At 41.0% G+C, this 20,853-nt stretch overlaps 1 protein-coding gene across 2 annotated transcripts in view; it reads left to right on the forward strand.

The window, feature by feature from the left end:
* Positions 1-20,853, forward strand: part of TMEM135 (transmembrane protein 135) — a 170,666-nt gene that overhangs the window by 124,214 nt on the left and 25,599 nt on the right. The window lies entirely within an intron of this gene.

A 20,853-nucleotide genomic window follows, 5' to 3' on the forward strand; every position in this document is an offset into this window, starting at 1 on the left:
TTATGTGATGCAAATTAATGTGGATGCTGTTTGTTACTTCTGAGTCATGGTCTGATTGCTGATTGGCTGTTGATTGGCTGTTGGCCTGCGGCATGGTCTTTGGCAGTGGTGGGATTCAGCCAGCTCGCACCTAATTCAGGAGAACCGGTTGTTAACTTTCTAAGCAGTTGGGAGAACCGTTGTTGGAAAAAATCTCCTTTTGTTTTTTTCCACTTTACTGGGCTAATCCTGCAAGGAAGGCAAGAAGGAAACATTCTGGTGTTGTTTCTAGCCTGATCTTTAGTGTCCTGCTTACAGAAACTGCCTTTCCAGTTAACCCTTATTGCATTGTAACAGCTAAGGTGAAGTGAGTGATGCTGAGTTGGCCACACCCACCCAGTCACATGACCACCAAGCCACGCCTACCCAGCTGGGCAGAGAACCAGTTGTTAAATTATTTGAATCCCACCACTGGTGTTTGGTGATGTAAAATTAGGGTTGCTTTTTCGATACTTCTGAGTTGTGGTCTGGTTCTGGACTGTTTGATTTGCTGTTTGACAGCTGCTCGGGAATTCTGGGAGTTGAAGTTCGCCCCTGACCTAGACAATGCATATAGTTTGTCTGCTGCTATTTGCCATTCCCATGGTGAATATGTGGGAATGTGTGCAGGTATCCTTTTACCATCATACATAAATTTAGAAATCCACAAAGATTGCTGAAGTGAAGCTGGATGAAATTTAACTGCTGCAGTAATTCCATCAGCTATGTGAGTGAGAAGCACTTTTGATGTTCCCAAGCCAAGATCCATTTTTGGAACCTTTTATTCTGCAACCTCTAATTTAATAAGCTTCCACTTTCTCTGCGGTGGCCCTAATATCAAGCAATTGACGTCCAGAGGCTGTTTTCTTACAATGTGTAAGTGCTACTGTGCATTTAAAAAAAAACCCTTCATAGAATGGAATGGAAGCATATTATATACATTTTTATGGCACCAGTTTTAAATCCATCTGCCTCTTATTTTAAAAACTATTTCTGGAAAATCTAGCACGGAGGTGCTTTCAGCTGGGTTTATGATTTAGATTGTCGGTAAAAGTTATTTCAGCTTGTTGATCATTCTCCTTGGAGCCCTTTCAAAGAATGCTGCTGTTTCCTAGCTTATGGGTCCTCTGATGAAATTCTCACAAGACAAATATAACTTGAGTATAAAATCAGGCTTGCAATGTTGGAAGAAACTTGAAGAATATTTGGCCCCAAACTTTCTGCATTATGGCCCTCTATATTCTGGGATTCAGCTCTGTAGTCCCTTCTCAGCTGCATCACAGCCCTATTTGGTCTGGCCTGATTTGGCCTCATCTTCCTCAGTTGCAAGGGTTTGCTTTTTAAGGGAGGCAGAGTAATAATAATAATACTTTTTTAAAAAAAACCTCTGTGAAAATGTTTTTCTTAAGAAAAACATGAAATTGTGGAATGTAAGAACAGGATCTTTCTACAGCAGCTGCTTCTTTTTCTGCAATTGAAAGGAAAAAATAAAGCTCTTATATTGCATGTATGTACACTGAGAGCTTATGCATTGGAGACAAATTTCTTGTGTGTCCCATTACACTTGGGCAATAATGAATTCTGTTCTGTTTTTTGTTCTGTTCTGTTCTCTGTTCTGATCTGTTCTGTTCTGTTCCGCTCCATTCCATTCTACTCCACTCCACTCCACTCCACTTTGGGCCAATCTCCAAGAGATGATGAGTTCTAGTCCCGCCTTGGGCATTAAAACTGGCTGGATGACTTTGGGCCAATCACCAAGAGATGGTGAGTTCTAGTCCCGCCTTAGGCATTAAAGCTGGCTGGATGACTTTGGGCCAGTCCTTGTCTCTCAGCCCAACCCACCTCACAGGATTGTTTTTGTGGGGAAAAACAGGAAGAAGGAAGGAGTATTAAATCGGTTCACTGCCTTGAGTTATTTGTAAAGAAATAAAAGTTGGGATTTTAAAAAAAATCAACACACAGATAGAAAGAAATGTAACTTCCTCCTTGTCTGACTAGGTGGCTCAGTAGCTAAGACCCTTGTCGATCAGAAACGCTGGCAGTTTGGCAGTTCGAATCCCTAGTACAGGTCCCCTGAGTGAACAGGGGGTTGGACTAGATCAGTGTTTTTCAACCTTTTTTGTGCAAAGGCACACTTTTTTCATGAAAAAAATCACGAGGCACACCACCATTAGAAAATGTTAAAAAAAATTAACTCTGTGCCTATATTGACTATATATAAATGTTTTTCCCACGGCACACCTTACACTATGTCACGGCACACTAGTGTGCCGCGGCACAGTGGTTGAAAAACACTGGACTAGATGACCTCCCAGGTCCCTTCCAACTCTGTTACTGTTTACTGTTGACTTGTTTGGGAGAGACACACACTCCTGAAGCTAACTGTACCTTGCTGGCCTGCATTCATGGCTTTCATTTTGTTGAAAGAAATGTCCTTCTAGGTTCGGCTCCAAGTGGGGAAAAAGACACTGGAGACATGGAGGCTGCTTGGAAAGATGGTTTATTGGTGGACAAGACCACATGGCTTGAGTCCTGAACAGACAAGTTGATCACATGCTTCAATGTTGGGTGGAGAAGAAGAGAAGGGGCCAAGGAGGGGCTTGCTGGGCTTTTTATAATCTGTTCAGCCCCACCTCTCTGTTTCCTGTTCCTGTGTAAGAAATGCATTCTGATTGGTTGTCAGACTCCCACAGGGCCAAGCAGGGGCAACTATCTAGGCTATATTTTTAATCCAGGTTTGGTTGAGCTCTCAGATGCCATGTGGTGAGTGGGTAAAGGCTAATCATGCCTTAATCCCACCATCCTGGAGCTGAAGGGGAGAACTCTTTATTATATAAAGGGACTGGCTTGGGCATCTTAATGGCCCATTGACAAAGTGGGGGGGGGCAATAGCAATAGCAGTTAGACTTATATACCGCTTCATAGGGCTTTCAGCCCTCTCGAAGCGGTTTACAGAGTCAGCATATTGCCCCCAACAACAATCCGGGTCCTCATTTTACCCACCTCGGAAGGATGGAAGGCTGAGTCAACCTTGAGCCGGTGAGATTTGAACAGCCGAACTGCTGAACTGCAGTCAGCTGAAGTAGCCTGCAGTGCTGCACTCTAACCACTGCGCCACCTCGGCTCTCTCTCGGCAAGAAGCTGCAGGGAGCTACTCTGTCTTTGAAACATGTTTCTTCCTTTTCACATCCAGGGAAGTGTAATATTCTGCCTTTTCAATAATTCTCAGGATATTTCATTTTTTTCTGGGAGAGGGCTGGGTGAGAACTTCCTACAATTTCCCCCAGATAAAGTCCGTAGTGATGTTGTCAGAGAGGAAATCGGGGCTGCAGACAAGCTAGTCCTGAATTACAAGCCAGCTCCTCCATTCCCAACCATTATCTCTGGCTTGGAACAGCGGTTTGCATTTCCAATAGGCGGCTGATTTCTCTGCCTCTCAGGAAAGCATTTGCCTGCAAGGTGAGCCTGCAGTAACAGGAGAAGCTTTTAAGGGCTAAAGTTTCGGGTTGTCTCCATTCACAGCCATCCCGGGAAGAATGAGTGAGGCTGCTTGGTTTCCTTTTTAAGATTCCCTCTTGTTGGTCACAAAGCCCTTTTGTCCCTTTGGTGCATTATGGGAACTGGCCTTTAGCTGTTAATCATGTTTCTGTCATCCCCAGATACAAAATAATAGCCCTGGGTAGGGGCAAGGGGGGGGGCAGGGAGAAACAGCTGGTTTGGTTCTCAGGCCTCTGAGGACAAGTTGCTTGGGGCTACAGCAGACCTCTGTGTCCCAGTTGCCCAGAATGGTTAGGACTGGGTCACCAACAACGAGACACATTCCCATTTGCAGCTCTCGGTTCCTGAAACTCCGCTGAGAACATGGCTGATGTTACAAGGGTGATGGTGGGAAGCATTTGAATTTTACAACATTTGGTTCCTTTCTTTCTTTTTGCTCTTGGCCAGGCTGCAGTTTTTTAAAAAAAACTAGAAGTTCCCTAGATGTGAATTGCCTTTTAAATTAAACATCCAGTGCTGCTTTTTCAGGTTCCCTTTCAAAAATAAAAATAGGGCCTTTTTCTTGTTTAGCAATAGCAATAGCAGTTAGACTTACATACTGCTTCATTGGGCTTTCAGCCCTCTCTAAGTGGTTTACAGAATCAGCATATTGCCCCCAACAACAATCCGGGTCCTCATTTTACCCACCTCGGAAGGATGGAAGGCTGAGTCAACCCTGAGCCGGTGAGATTTGAACCGCCGAACTGCAGTCAGCTGAAGTAGCCTGCAGTGCTGCATTTAACAACTGCGCCACCTCGGCTTTGGCCATCATGATTTAGAAGTTTGCATTAAAAGATAGGAGCCATAACCTTGATTAAAATATATGTTTATTTTTAAATTTAAAAAACAACAAACCATATGCCACTCAGAATTTGATTAGATGAATAAATAAAATGTACATAGCTGTCTTCATGTTCATTTAGACCATGAAGTCAATGTGTGTATTTCATAACATCATAATGTGAGTTCTACCCAAATTTTGTTATGCAGTTATCTTGGAAATACAGTTGACATTCACAGGCCTGCACATGTTTCAGAAAGCATTTGCAGGTTTTAAGAGATTACTAGAAATTAGTACTTTGGAAATATCTAGTATTCCACTGCTAAATACCTAGGATTCTGTTCCAGTGAGCTAACCTGTAATGCCAGGGACGGAAAAGAACAGCTATTTTGTGGTTAGATGTTTGTGGTTTCCTCTTTGGGCGTCTTGCCATGAGATAAGTACAGTACAATATTATTGGAGGGTTAATTATATGAAAACAGCTAGTGATATGAAGCAGACTGTTTCCCACACATCTTCAAATTTGCCAAGTGATTAATGGTCATCTTATATATTGCTTTCCCCTGCCCTCCCTTGTTCGCATGCTGACATGTTGAGATGTATCAGTAGGTTTATTACAGCAATTAACCTTGCTATAATATTGGGATGGGGGAGTCTTAAGTACATTTATAACGTACCCCACCCTAAAACTCCTCAGGAATACCGATGACACACAGTAAAATGTAGTGTTCCTACTCCCCAATCAAAAACAATCTCAAGTATGCAGGTCTCTTAACCCTTTTCAGAAGGTTCCAAGCTTAGTTTAGGAGGATTAAATGGGAAACTCCCTAAATCAGGCGTCCCCAACTCCTGGGCCATGCCCCACTTCTGGGCCGTGGCCTGTTTGAAACTGGGCCGTGGGAGAAATGGACTAGTGCACGTGGAAAGCTCCAGTCGCGCAAGTGGAGGGTGCGTGGGCTTGTGGATGAAACTATTTGTGTATGTTAGTGGAGCTTCACACGCTAGCGCAAGGACTGCCCCCCCCTCAATGCATGAAGCTCCATTTGTGCGAGTGGAAGGTGCACACATCCACCGTTCGTACAAATGGAGCTGTGCGCACGCCTGGGTGCTTGCCACCCTCACCCTCCACGCAAGGTCGAGCCGGGCAGCCAAGCTGGGAAGATTGGGCACCACTGCTCTAAATGAATGAAATTAATATGAGTTCAGGTTTTATTTTTTTCACTATACTTACTGTTAGAAGCTAGCACACAAAAAGTATCACCAAGTAGAAACTTGTCAGTTGATAACCTGGGTAGATTTGATTTAAATCAAATTGATTTAAGTCACAATTTAAATCACGATTTAAGTCACAATTTAAGTCACAATTTAAGTCACGATTTAAGGCACAATTTAAGTCACGATTTAACTCATGATTTAAATCACGATTTAAATCACGATTTACATCACTAGTAAAGGGGCTTGATTTAAATCAACTTGATTTAAATTATAGTTTTAAAAGAGTTTTAAAAGGTGTCATCTCTATCCCGCAGCAGCTCATCCTCTGACCTGCTGTTGACTCAGTGACAGTCCCATTTGTTTTAACGGGACAGTTGGTGATGTGGCAGTGACACGAGGTAAGGACATGGTGGGCTGCAGGTGAGCAGATGCCCGCTAACAGGCACTTCCATGATGGATTTGAAATAACAGGTGCTCTTTAAAAGTAAGGGCTCATTTTTGCTGGTAGTTAGAATCTTTAATATTATTATTTGCAAAAAATAATAATGAAGGTTTCGTATTTAGCTTGCAGAGCTTGGATTCATTGGATGAGTTGTAAATTTTGCAGAATATACAGCCTCATGCTACATACTAAGCTCCAATTCATGCTGAATAAACTAAATTAATAATGTATCATAAATAGAAAACTATCTTCAGATATATTTTTACACCAACAGCATTTTATTAAAATAAATTTGATAAAAATAAAAAAATACCTGATTTAAATACAAAAATTCCAGTTTAAATTTTTAAAAATCTGATTTTTTTTAATTTAAGAAAAACAATCTCCGATTTTTTTATCCACCCTGGTTGATACCATGTCAAGAGCAAAGTTATACCAAAGCTTTGTGATGTGCAAGCAAACTACTGTAGTTTCCAATGCTTTTTAGAGATATAAGGGAAGACATCGTACAAAAGATGCTTGTATATATGTCAGAACAAAGGAACTTTGTGAGTTGGATACACACACACGCACACACACACACACACACACACATTTGTTTTCGTAGATTTTCATGGATGTAGGTATGCTGGTCTTGTTGTATTTGGGTCTTTTCCCGTGTAAGATTGAGATTGTCTTGGCAATGTTTCGGCAAGGTCACACGCCATCCTCAGGCTGGTGTTTTTGGCTTTGTGCTTGCGCGAGTAAAAGTGTGTGTGTGTGTGTGTGTATACATTAATACAATAGCAGAATTGGAAGGGACCTTGGAGGTCTTCTAGTCCAACCCCCTTCCTAGGCAGGAAACCCTATACAAATTCAGACAAATGGATATCCAACATCTTCTTAAAGACTTCCAGTGTTGGAGCATTCACAACTTCTGGAGGCAAGCTGTTCCCCTGATTAATTGTTCTAACTGTCAGGAAATTTCTCCTCAATTCTAAGCTGCTTCTCTCCTTGATTAGTTTCCACCCATTGCTTTTTGCCTTGCCCTCAGGTGCTTTGCAAAATAGCTTAACTCCCTCTTCTTTGTGGCAGCCCCGCAAATATTGGAAGACTGCTATCATGTCTCCCCTAGTCCTTCTTTCCATTAAACTAGACATACCCAGTTCCTGCAACCGTTCTTCATATGTTTTAGCCTCCAGTCCCCTAATCCTCTTTGTTGCTCTTCTCTGCACTCTTTCTAGAGTCTCCACATCTTTTCTACATCGTGGCGACCAAAACTGAATGCAGTATTCCAAGTGTATGTATGTATGTATGTATGTATGTATGTATGTATGTATGAATGAATGAATGAATGAATGAATGAATGAATGAATGATACTTTTGGCTCATTCAGATGTTGTGTGTATATAAAACCTCTGATTGTGGTGAAACTTAGGGCGAAAGTGAGGTTTGTGGTTCCGGAATCCAGGTTTGTGTTGCATTGTTTGTAAAGTAGGGGGATTAATCCTGTGACAGCCAGAAAGGCCTTAACAACCATTTTATCAGCCTTCCAGGGACTGCTGTGAAGTTTGTGTTTTTTCAGCAGGAAAGAAGCAGCAGCAATATTTTAGTTCCTGCCAACCCTTTCACAAAAATAGAGACCAGACTGTTGACTTTAAACTACCCAGCTTAATGGCAGTGGAAAGTCTGGTTTCTAGATTACCTTTTAAATTTCATTTCCATCGCCACTTTATTAAGTTATACGTGCGTTGTAATGTCTGACTTTTTTTTTTTCTTCAGTCCCCCTGATGGTTTGCTGTTTGAAGACAGAAATGAGATCTTTGTTCAAGATAAACTAATGCTGTGGCTACACAAAACATTGGATCATTTATATAGGAGAAGCGTCACCCGGCATTTAGTGTAACCTGTTTTACTCTGTTGAGGATCAGAAAGCAATTTTGTGTGTGTGTGTGTGTGTAAAAGATTTTCTTTGCGAGGGTGCCAATTCATCTATTCCTGGACGTTACGCAGACCACCCAGGCCCCTCGTTTATTCTTCGTAGATATAAATGGATCCAGCAAAAACTGGTTATCTTCTTTCCATCCAGTTTTACTTTTTTTTTTTTTTTTTGAATCTGGATGTGCTAAAAGTATGGTTTTCATTTCTTCTGCAGAATGTTCTTTTCAAGTTGACTATATATTGCCTATGAAGTGATAGCTGGAATGAAAATCTCAGCAGTTCACTAGTCTTGCAGTCATGAGCTACTTCATTGGAATTTCCTTGCTTGTGCCGAGCAAGGATGAATCTTCGTGCTTAAGATGCTTGGCTTGGAATTAAATTTGATATCGGCCAATTTTTGATTTCTGTAATTTGATTCATTTTGCAAGGAATTTATATCTTGAATTGGAAATATCACAAGTGGCTACACACACACACATACACACACACAGAGAGACAGAGTCTTGGTGGTCTAGTATAAATTTACAGCATGTAGGGTTTGTGGGGAAAAGGCCCCTTGTTGGGGTTCCAGCTGGACCCAAACACCAGTGTCTGTCTGCCTGTCTGTCTGTCTACTCTCTCTCTCTGTCATCTATATATCTATCATCCATCCATCCATCCATCCATCCATCCATCCATCTATATATCCATCTCTCTATTTATTATCTATCCATCCATCCTTGCATCCATCTCTCTCTCTCTATGCATCTGTCTGTCTATTTATCATCTATTTATCATCTCTCTCTGTCCGTCCGTCCATCCATCCATCTCTCTCTCTGTGCATCTTATCTATCCATCCATATCTATCACCCTCTATATGCGTCTGTCCGTCCATCCATCCATCCATCCATCCATCCATCTATCTATCTATTCCTCCCTCCCTCCATCTATCCATTCATCCATCCATTCATCCATCCATCCATCCCACCAGTATGGATATTTAGTGGATTGGGCAGGTAATAAATGTACATAAAGTACATTTCAAGTAAAGTAAAATAAAAATAGGGAGGGAGACAGAGAGAAGAAGAAGAAGCTCTTCTATAAGAATAGGCTTGCATGAATTGCTAGATTGTTAATAAATTCTATTAAGATATTACAAATCTAAACAACCAAAAATAAACAGATGCAAACATCTACAGCTATTGGAGCACAGGGAAAATGTGAAAAGATACGATATAAACATCATATTATTTCATTCCTACTCCTTTTTTAAATTTAAATATGATTTATACAATAGGAACAACCACTCACAGATAATTCAGATTGCTTGAATCTTTTTGAAAAGTAGTTCCTCCTACACAAAGTTCCCTAGGCATATTATACAGTTGGTTACTGATTGCATAACACTGAAATTCCAGTGGTCCCAATTGTCACATCGATACTCTTTTTGAGTTTAGACATTAATTGGTAACTGACTCCGAGCTCTTTCCAAAGATTTGGCCTGTCACGTTAGGCAAAGTAAATCGATATGCGTTATCCAGGTGATCGTGTTTATCTCCGAGGGTTAACTCTTCATGTTTACAACATAAACAGTAGGGTTTTCTTTTTCTCATGAGTAATTTGGCATCCCGGTGTGTTTCACGGGAGAACATGGGCAGTGAATTGTCTCTGTGTGCTTTCTCAATTACTGAAGTGTCTTAGCAAATAATGACAAAAGGTTTTCAGGGAAGGAGCCCTGTCTCTCTTACGTGATTGATGTGAGGGTAAAGGTTGTGACCTTTCGGGCTGAGGAGATTGTGGTGTGTGTAATAGGGCGGTGGTCTTATCAGCGAGTCCCATTCATTGTGTACTTTCCCATTGAGGCAGCAAAGCCAGTAAACATTGGTTACCTGGGATGTTAATGTTATCAGTGGGATTTCTTTGTTTTTGTCACTTGTGAGGATCTGGGCTTGAGCCTAATTCTTCCAAATCCCCTTTTTCTGACATCGGCTTTTTTTTTTAATGCCTGTGTGGCACTGGAGGATTGGATTGTGGCAAAACAGCATTGCTTGTATGTTTGATTTATTGTCTCTATTGAAGCTGGATTCCAGCTGCCCGACTCTCTTCGAATTGGGAAGCCTGCTCATGGGACAGAATAGCTGAACATGATGTGGTTTTTTTTTCCAAAAGGCAACTGGGCTAGATTAAAGGTAAAAGTTCCCCTTGCACATATGTGCTAGTCGTTCCTGACTCTAGGGGGCGATGCTCATCTCCGTTTCAAAGCCAAAGAGGCACCAGCGCTGTCCGAAGACGTCTCCGTGGTCATGTGGCCGGCATGACTAAATGCCTTCCCACCAAAGGTGGTTCCTATTTTTCTACTTGCATTTTTACAAGCTTTCGAACTGCTAGGTTGGCAGAAACTGGGACAAGTAACGGGAGCTCACTCTGTTACGCGGAACTAGGTATTTCTGATCGACAAGCTGAGTGTCTTAGCCACTGAGCCACTGCTTCCTATACGGGATGAACTGGATGACCACAAATTCATTAGAAGATGGGTAGTCCTTGACTTATGACCCCAACCAAGCCTCAAATTTCTGTTGCTAAGTAAAACAGTTGTTAAATGAATTTCCCCCCGGGGGTGGTGGTGCAGGAGACTGAGTGCTGCCTGTCACATCCCCTGGCCATGCCAACCACGGCCATGCCCACCCAGTAGGTCATTAGGGTAGAGAACCGCCAAAGATTTCTATTTTTCTACTTGCATTTTTTATGTCCTTTCGAACTGCTAGGATGGCAGAAGCTGGGACAAGTAATCTGTAAAGGGAAGAAAGTAACCAAACCTGTAGCGGACAGGTTTAGATTTCATTATCATTTGCATTCTTTTCGATCAGATTTTGCAAGATCATCTTTACCGTTAGGTTGAGTGGTACGGTGGTAGTTTTGGGGATATCCTGAAAAGTAGAATCTTTGGGGAAATCTCTCCTGTTTCTGTCTATACTAATTCATTGGAGGACAATATACTGCATAACTGCCCTGAGGACGCTGTGTCATTATCAAAGTTGAATTACATTTCTTCTCCTAGTCCTAGTTCATTTCTGAATGTGAGATGAGAACAGAAGCAGTCATTTTGTTTTCCAGGGGGCAGTAAAATTTTCCAAGTTGCTTACGGCTTTTTTTTTTTTCATGAGAGCTTTTCTCTTAAACTGTCCCTTTTAAAATTGTCCACAATATTTTAAAAAAAAAAGAAACAAAAAACAGCATCAAAGTAATTTTTTACAGCCACTTTTAAGTTTCTCATTTTAAAATGTGGACACCTTTTGCTTAATGAAATGGTAAAATTCGTTACTTCAAGGCTTAATTGAAGATATATGATTGTAGACAGATACATTTTGATATGAAAGTAATAACGTAGTAAGTATGCTGTCAGGAGTGCTGTTTCCAAAGAATGAATTCCTAAATATACTTAGCTGCTCACTTATTCAGAAATTAAAATGTCGATGTAGAAACAGACCTCCTCCTATTCACATGTCACAGATGGTTACTTAACATCCTAATCCATGTTATGAATCCCTTCATTAACCTCAGCATCTCAGATATAAAATTTACAAAAATAAAAGGGGTTATGTTACCTCGGAGAAATACACCCCTAATGTGATAATCGTTTAACTTTGAAGAAAGAGGCTGAGTAACAGCAGTGTAGTGATGTTTGAGGCTTGAGGTTGGTTCAGATCTGTTCACAGCCAAGAATAAATAAACTTTACTTTGTTCATCCTAATCAACCTGAGGATAAAGGCGGTAAGAGACACATATTAGCTACCCTGAATTCTTTAAAGAAAGGAGGCCGGGATACACATGTAATAAATAGCACTGATAGAAGAGAATATTTGTAGCTCCGGGTTGAACTGTGGAGTTCTTGGTGCTCTGAATTGGGGTGTTCTCTTGCAGACGTTTCATTAACAAACTAGGTAACATCATCAGTACTAGCAGGGAGTGGGATTTGCTCTCATTTTATATAGCAGTGGCTTGTCCTGTCAGTATTGGTAGTGATTGATCAGGTAAAGGTAAAGGTTCCCCTCGCACGTACATGCTAGTCACTCCATACTCTAGGGGGCGGTGCTCATCTCTGTTTCAAAGCCGAAGAGGCAGCACTGTCCGAAGATGTCTCCGTGGTCATGTGCCCAGCATGACTAAACACCGAAGGCGCACGGAGCACTGTTACCTTCCCACCAAAGGTGGTTCCTATTTTTTTACTTGCATTTTTACATGCTTTTGAATTGCTAAGTTGGCAGAAGCTGGGACAAGTCACGGGAGCTCACTCCGTTACGTGGCACTAGGGATTCGAACCGCCGAACTGCCGACATTTCTGATCGACAAGCTTAGAGTCTTAGCCACTGAGCCACTGCGTCCGCAAAAGTGATTGATCAAGGACCCACCAATTCAGACAAAGAAGCTAAACAATAAACAGCAACCCAATCAAGGAAGTACAATGGCCACTCCTACCAAAACCAGTTACACTTTTCAACATGCATAGTGGTTTTCTCCAAAAACAAATATATTTCTCATATTTCATCACAAGCATAGCAAGGGGATTATTTTCTCTGTCGGTTTCCACATCTGTTTGGAGCCATGTCTCATGGCATTACCATATTCTTTGGTTTATTTAATATTTTTCATTTCTCGGGTTTTATTTTAACTATTAAAATAGTTCTCTTTCGATTGGAAGACTCCGAAATCCATTAACATTAAAAAAAAACCTCTAAAAAAACCCCCCAAGTATGGCAAAGATTTAAAATCAGCAGGAAGGAAGCTAGTGTGTCAGAATTTCATGCAGCCACAGGCCATTATATAGCTGGGAATTACGCCTTACATATTTAGAGGGTTCAGACTAGGCAAGTCTCACCCAGGATAAACCCAGTTCCTTCAGAAGTGGGGAAGCTTTGCATGTAACCAAGATGACAGCTTGCTTTGTGTTGGATGGTTGATCTTGTTCCCATTCCTGGTTCTTGACCTCTGTAAGGCCTGTCTCGGTATCTTTATTCAATGCATTTGTCTGTCAGTGTTGTGGCCCGCCAGTGGCCAACGGAGCTGGCCTCAAGATTTGGACAGATTTGGCAAATCACTCCTGACTGATTGTTTCCTGGTTCTTGCAATCGATGGTTTGTTTTGTCAGAAATGTTTACATAGGAACGTTAAAAGCTCGACAGGAAGGAATTGGATATATTTTATGTCACAATCATTTTGTTGCAAATGTAAAGAGCTAAGAAGGTTGCAATGACTATTGGAAAGCGAAAGGCAGGTCTTATTTGAAGTTTCTTAATTTGGGGAAGTTTGTAAACAATGTCATCCGTGCCTCCTGTCTGTAAGGTAAAGGCAAAGGTTCCCCTGGCACATATATGATAGTCGTTCCTGATTCTAGGGGGTGGTGCTTATCTCTGTTTCAAAGCCGAAGAGCCTGCGCTGTCCGAGGATGTCTCCGTGGTCATGTGGCCGGCATGACTAAACACCGAAGGCGCATGGAACGCTGTTACCTTCCTACCAAAGTGGTTCCTATTTTTTTTACTTGCATTTTCATGTGCTTTCGAACTGCTAGGTTGGCAGACGCTGGTACAAATAACTCCGTTAGGTGGTGCTAGGGATTTGAACTGCCAAACGGCCGACCTTTCTGATCGACAAGCTCAACATCTTAGCCACTGAGCCATCGAGTCCCTCTATGTGTGCCTCCCGTCTGTAAAGGTACTAGCAATACTTTGACATCCTGGGATGGCTGTGTGATAATGAGCCAGCTTCTAGGCCAGGGAGTCTCGCTGACTCTCCATACATCCACACAGTCCCCGCTTTTGAATGTCCACATTGTAAATCCAAAATGCCAACAGTTGACTTTTTCGTGTCATTTATTGAGATGGTTGACGAACTCTTTCTGACATTGTTTTTAATTTGCACCTCTTCTGCTGAACGTAAGGAGCCCTTGCCCGATCTTGAAAGCATTATAACAATATAACTTTAGACTTGATTAGTTTGTGCTTATTTATTTAGAAAAATTAAACGCTGTTGCCTACTTTCTTTAGCCACACTCTTTGCCGCAGAACAAGTCGTTATTAATTACGGTAAAAAGAGTTCTGGCAGCTAAAACTTAATCTCTGAAATCTTTTCGAAGACATGGGAACAGTACCAAAACGTTGCAGAAAGTCCTCTCTTAACACAGTGCTTTTGACATGAACCTTTATTATGGATTTCCCATTCCCTCTCCCCTAATCGGAACAGAATGAAAATGCTTGCAACGAGTGCGGAAAAGGACAGGCTTAGAGCTGCCTTTTCTTGAAAAATAACCGCAATGACATCTTTCTTATAAGAAAAGTTACATTTTACTTCGATAATCGTTTCTCTAAAGTTACATCTCCCCTCCCAGCGCTTGTAATTTTTGCTGTTGCGTGTGATGCTTGTTCTCTACTCTAGTGATTAAGCCTCACCGGAGGAGCCCTGAGACAGTCACCCTCTGAATGAGAATTTTTTTGAAAGGTTTACAACAAGGCGCATTTAGAGGGAGGCATGGAAGAGCTAATTGGTGACATTTAGCCCTTACAAAGTGGTGTGGAGACCTCTTGCCTTCACTCACAATGGGGGTGTGGAGAGAAGATTAGTACACCCACATTCACAGCACAAGAGCAATTAGTTTTGGTCTGTGGCTAGACACAAAACGGGCAGATCTCCTTGGCTCGTCGAAGTCACTGGAGGCAAATATAGTTCCTGTAATCAGACATGTCCTCTCCAGCAGCTGCAGATTGTACTCGTATACTTGTCTGTGCATCCTTTGAGTAAGGAAAGTTAGCAAGTCTTTTGCAAGTTTCTTTCGACCCCCCCAGCTCTCCTCCAGTATGGCTAAATTTAGGCAGGATCCCTGCTGGTCCAGTAAGCTTGTGACCACGGGGATATAGCTTTTTCCTGTATCTTTTTACTTGCTTGGTCCATGGGTGTTTGTTATAAATGTGCTCCTTGTCCTCCATTCACATCTGGCATAATGATACTCTTGGGAGAGGAAACAACTGTTCCTAAATGAAATAAAGAAGCATGGAGCTGGGTAATCATCAGATAACTTAAGAGATATACAATTTTAGAGTTGTAAAATCCTGCTTTTTTTAAAGCTTCATTTCATCGGCCTGTGATGGCAAACATATAGCAGGCATGCTACAGGTGGCATGTAGAGCCCTGTTTGCTTTGCTGCGCATTCGCCCGCGCCTCCCATTAGCCAGCTGGTTTTTGTGTCTCTGCTGTGCATGCATGGGGGGGCGGGGTGCATGTGAGAGACATGTACGTATGTGGGGGGGCTGTGGGGGTTGCGTGTGCATGTGTGGGAGGTGGGGGTCGCGTGTGCGGGTTGTGGTGCAGCCCCCTCGCTGCCTGTTTTTGGTCCCAGGAGATTGAAGGGGGGGCCTAACCTACTAGATCCAAAATAGCGTGCAGGGTGTGTGTGCATGCATGGGGGTGGGGGGAGTACTGGGCTGGGTCACATGCACATGCGTGGGGCCCGGGAAGCACAGGGGTTGCACACGCATTGTATTATGAGTGACGGCACGCGGGTGCACTGTCGCGCACAGGCGCACACACTTTCGGCACGCGACAACAAAAAGATTAGCCATCCCGGTCATAAGCGGTACAGCCAGGATCAATGAAAAGAAACGCAAGGGACTGGAGGTGCTTTAGAAATATCTCTCAAGTCATTTGTAGGGTGAAAATCGCAAATCATATTTACAGGTAGTCCTGACTTAAGATCACAATTGAGCCCAAAATTTCAAGTGGCTAAGTAAGACGCTTGTTAAGTGAGCTTTGTTCCATTTTGCGACTTTCCTTGCCACCATTGTTAAGGGAATCCCCGCAGTCGCAAAGTTAGTAACGCAGTTGCTAAGTGAATCCTGACTTCCCTATTGACTTTGCTCGTTAGTTTTCAAAACGTGACCACGTGACTTTGGGACAGTGCAACCGTCATAAGTATGAGCCACTTGTCAGCTGTCTGAATTTTGATTATAGGGCCATGGGGATGCTCGTCAGTGTGAAAAATGGTCATATGTCACTTCTTTCCCTCCATATGATTCTAATGCCTATTTGTTGACAGGGTTCTAGGTTGCCTGTATGTGGCTCATAGGCCAATTTCAGATTCATTTGTTTAAAAAAGAGTGTGCTTTACATGAACCATTCTGCCTTTTTCACAGTTTGCGAAATGAGAATTTCACGTGTGCAAAGAAACTGCTGGCAAATTAATTTTGAACTTCTCTTAATTGAGGATATGACTGCATGGCTTTCAGTAAGAAGAAACTGGGTTTTCGCAGGATTTTAAAAGATGAGTGGGTCCCCTTAAGGTACAGATTCCTTCCTCGATTTAGCAAGCCAGAATTGTTATTTTGCTGATTCAAAGCATTGCAAGGCTAAGCCATGATTTCAGCTTCACTCTTAATTTTCCAGCTGTTGGGAATTCCTTGAAATATAAAGGCTTCTATCTATAGGCAGTTACAGACAAAGCGATGTTTGTTAACTTAGTGATTGACTGTGGAGTGAAACTTTTCGTCTTGATTCTACACTTAAAATAAACTCAGCAGAAAATTAGTTCCCCAGATGGGGTGGAAGAGCAATTCCCAACCTGGAAAATGCTAGGTTGGAGAAGAAGACAGGGATGTCTTCTTCTGGCAGGGGGTGTCAACAGCCCCAAAATAACTTGATTTGAAACCTGAGATATTTTTGTTGGTCATTCTACCCGAAAAAGATGACAAAAAGACTTATGTATCTGGTCTTACATATATTAACTGCAGCTAGAATTGTACCCTGTTTCCCCGAAAATAAGACCTCCCTGGATAATAAGCCCAATTAAGACCCTGTCTTATTTTCAGGGAAACGTGGTATTTGTGCAACAGTGGAAAAATGATGAAATACCGCCAGATGAGAATATAATTAAGAAAATATTAGAATGCGCAGAAATGGAAAGATTAGCACTCATTAAGGATGAAGAAGAAACTGAATATTTCTTGACATGGGAGGTATTTTACCAATGGTTAGACAATAGAAACAGAAGTTAGAAATGAGATAGATGATAGATAGATAGATAGATAGATAGATAGATAGATAGATAGATAGATGATAGATAGATAGATAGATAGATAGATAGATAGATAGATAGATTTAGAGAGATAGATAGATGAAATGTTAATGTGGAGGGAATTTGATGATGAAGATGTTATGTACTATTGTAATTGTATTTTTTTTGAATAGATTTTTATTATTTTTACATTTAAAACAATGCAGTACCACGAAGTTGAAGTGACCATACATTCACATTATATACAGCTAGTCTCAACCATTGACAATTAGCCTACTTAGTACATTGTCTATCCTTCTGTCCAATCACAATATATACAGTTTGTTCCAGTCTTGTCATCTTGTCTTATACCAATCATAAAATCTGTTCCAGATTTCAAAATATTCTGATTGCCCTTTATTTTTAAGTTCAAGAGTGAGCCTATCAGCTTCCGCACAGGCCAACACTTTTCTGATTATATCTAGTTCTTTTTTCTTTTTCTTTTTTCCAATACTGTGCATAAGTTATGCGCACCGCAGTTAGTACATGTATAATTAGATAAAGAATATCTTTCTTAAACCCCTCCGGGATTATGCCTAGGAGAAAATTTTCTGGTTTAAATAAAATTTGGTCTCTCACCATTTGTTCTAACCATGATTGAATCATTTTCCAATATTTTTTTTGCTTCATTGCATGTCCACCACATATGATTAAAAGTGCATGGTGTTTTTTTACACTTTCAAAAATTTGGGGCGAGATTTTTAAACATTTTGGAGCGCCGTGCTTGGGGGAGATGCTATCTGTAGAACATCTTATAAAGATTTTCTTTATACACCGTTTATATGTACTATTGTAATTTTATTGATATGTAGTTATATTATTAATAGTATTGTAATGAATATTATAACAAATATGGGGATTTTGATTGTTTAGAACCCAGATCTCAAACTGTTCGGTGGGAATGGAATATAAATAAAACAAATAAAACTTGGGGGAAAAACAAAACTTGACAGGATCTTTGGGAAATGGCGATGGATTTAACAGCAAATTATAGTTTGATAAATTAATATTTGCTCGGAGCTTCTACAGTATATGTAGTGAACTTTGCTTTCAATTCCACTGTCCTTGGAAATAATTTAGTCTATTCTTAGGTATTCTTAATCTCTTAATAGGACTACAAATTCAAAGTGCCTTGGCTTGAGAGATACAGAATAAAAATACCTCCAGGGTTGGACTTTTTTTTTTTTTTTTTTTGATGCTCACTGATGATATCAGAGCAAAACCCTTTTGACAGGTTTATTCCTCCCACATTTCTCACATTGAAACATGCCTGCTGGAAGAAATGTAAGTCTTACTAAGCGACATCTGGGTTTACAGTTTAAAGGCTATTCCCCTTACAGTACTCTACCCCACAAGCTATCTGTGGCTGAGCAGATGTTGTTGAACCACTGCTCCTAACATCCCCAACCATCGTGGCCAATGAAATTAAATTGGAATTGAAATTCAGCAACAGGACAAGTTCCCATCTCAATCATTTAACCTGGTTTGTGCAGAAATGTGTCTCGCTGTGTATCACAGCTGGGTTCAGGTTTAGAAGGATATACCAGAAGCCGACAGCTACTAAGGTTGCTAGCAGTTTATCTTAGAGGGTACATGACTGGAAGCAGTGCCAATCTCTATTAAAATGAGAACAATCTGGAGTACATAACTTCTTTCCCCCTTCTCATTCATAAGGAGAGTTAAATCCCTTTCGTTTTAGACAGAAGTTTCTTTGTTCCCTAAACACGGTTGTGTTTGTTTTTCGAGACCTTTCCCAAATCCATGTTCCTTTTGTTTATATTATACATTATATCTGTATATATAATAATAAATTAGCATCATGTTTGTACACAGAGGAGGCCCAAGACGGCTTTTTGTTTAGAAATTCCTTTCCAGATTTTAATGTTTGTCACATAAAAGACTTATTTAATTAATTATGAAAACTGCTGTTAATATTACACAGTGGGGCAGATGGTGGTCTCTATCGGATTATTCATGCTTCTAGCAGGCAAACCCTACAAGAAACCCCACAAATTGCACACTGCATGAACATATTCAAGTAACTTTTAAGTACCGTATTTTTTGGACTATAAGATGCACCGGAGTATAAGACGCACCAGGATTTTGAAGAGGTAAATAAAAAAAATTTTTTTGCACTCTGCATGCTTCCCAAACCCTCTGCATGCCCCGTTTTTTGCAAAAGGGGGGGGGGCATGCAGAGCTTTGGGAGGCTTGTAGGGTGCTGGGGGACAACATAAATGAGCAAAAAACCTCCCCATTTTTCACAAAGGAGAAGGTGTGTCTTATATTCTGAAAAATACAGTAACTGGAACTTCCAAAATGAAATTCAATGGTTTAGGCCAGGGGTGTCAAACTTGTGTCGTCACATTGCCGTCACGTGATGTATCGTGACTTTCCCCCCCTCTTCGCTAAAATGGGGGTGGGCGTGGCTAGCATGTGACGCATCTGGCCTGTGGGCTGCAAGTTTGACACCCTTGATTTAGGCATTCAAAGACATTCAGGCAAGAAAAGCCGAATGCACAGGTATAGAATAGGTGATACCTGACTCAATAGCAGTCACTGCGAGAGAGTTCTATTGGACAATCACTTAACTATGAGCCAGCAGTGGTGCTGCAGCCGCTAAAAGTGCCAATACAATTTAGCAATTAAAAGTATTGGAGTGGGCAAGAGATGATGGATGGATGAATTTCCTTTTTTGTTGCTGTTACATTTTGCTTCTCCTTTTCTCTCCCTTTGTTTATTGTTTTTTTTTTCTCTAAGTAGGTGGCATGATTAGAAATTAGATGGGAAAGAAAGGAAAAGTCTTTTAATAAAGGGTGACATGATTAGAAGCTAGAATAAGTGATAGAAATAAGATTAGTGTATACATTTTTATATAATAAAATGGAAGTAATAATAAGGTAAAATGTGGAACAATTGAACAATAATAGATTGTGACATAATATAACCATGTATTATTACTAGAAATACATAAGTTGACTGATTGTAATAACTATGATTAACTTTATTAGTTTTATTTGTATTAGAATATATGACACCCAGCTGCCACACTGTTCGCGCGTTGATTTGATATATTTATAAAAAATAAAAAAAACTATATTAAAAAAAATGCCAATGCAATCCTAGGTTACAGTTAACAGAATCGAGATCACGTGAGGTATTAGTACTTCTTTATAAAGCCTTAGTAAGACCCCACTTTGCATCCAGTTTTGATCGCCACAATATAAAAAATGATGTTGAGACTCCAGAAAGAGTGCAGAGAAGAGCAACAAAGATAATTAGGGGACTGGAGGCTAAAACATAAGAACAGTTGCAGGAATTTGTTTTCAATGAAAAGAAGAACATGATAGCAATGTTCCAATATCTCAGGGGTTGCCACAAAGAAGAGGGAGTCAAGCTATTCTCCAAAGCACCTGAGGGTAGGACAAGAACCTAGAAATAAGGAGAAATATCCTGACAATGAGAACAATTAATGAGTGGAACGGCTTGCCTTCAGAAGCTGTGGGTGCTCCATGTGGGAGCCGAGGTGGCGCAGTGGTTAGGGTGCAGTACTGAGGCCACTTCAGCTGACTGTTATCTGCAGTTCAGCGGTTCTAATCTCACCGGCTCAAGGTTGACTCAGCCTTCCATCCTTCCGAGGTGGGTGAAATGAGGACCCAGACTGTGGGGGCGATATGCTGACTCTGTAAACCGCTTAGAGAGGGCTGAAAGCCCAATGAAGCGGTATATAAGTCTAACTGCTATTGCTATTGCTATTGGAGGTTTTTAAGAAGAGATTGGACAACCATTTGTATGGAATGGTATAAGATCTCTCTCCTGCTTGAGCAGGGGGTTGGACTAGAAGACCTCCAAGGTCTCTTCCAA

This window comes from Thamnophis elegans, chromosome 6 (genome assembly GCF_009769535.1).
Source record: "Thamnophis elegans isolate rThaEle1 chromosome 6, rThaEle1.pri, whole genome shotgun sequence".
NCBI classification, from domain to species: Eukaryota; Metazoa; Chordata; class Lepidosauria; order Squamata; family Colubridae; genus Thamnophis; species Thamnophis elegans.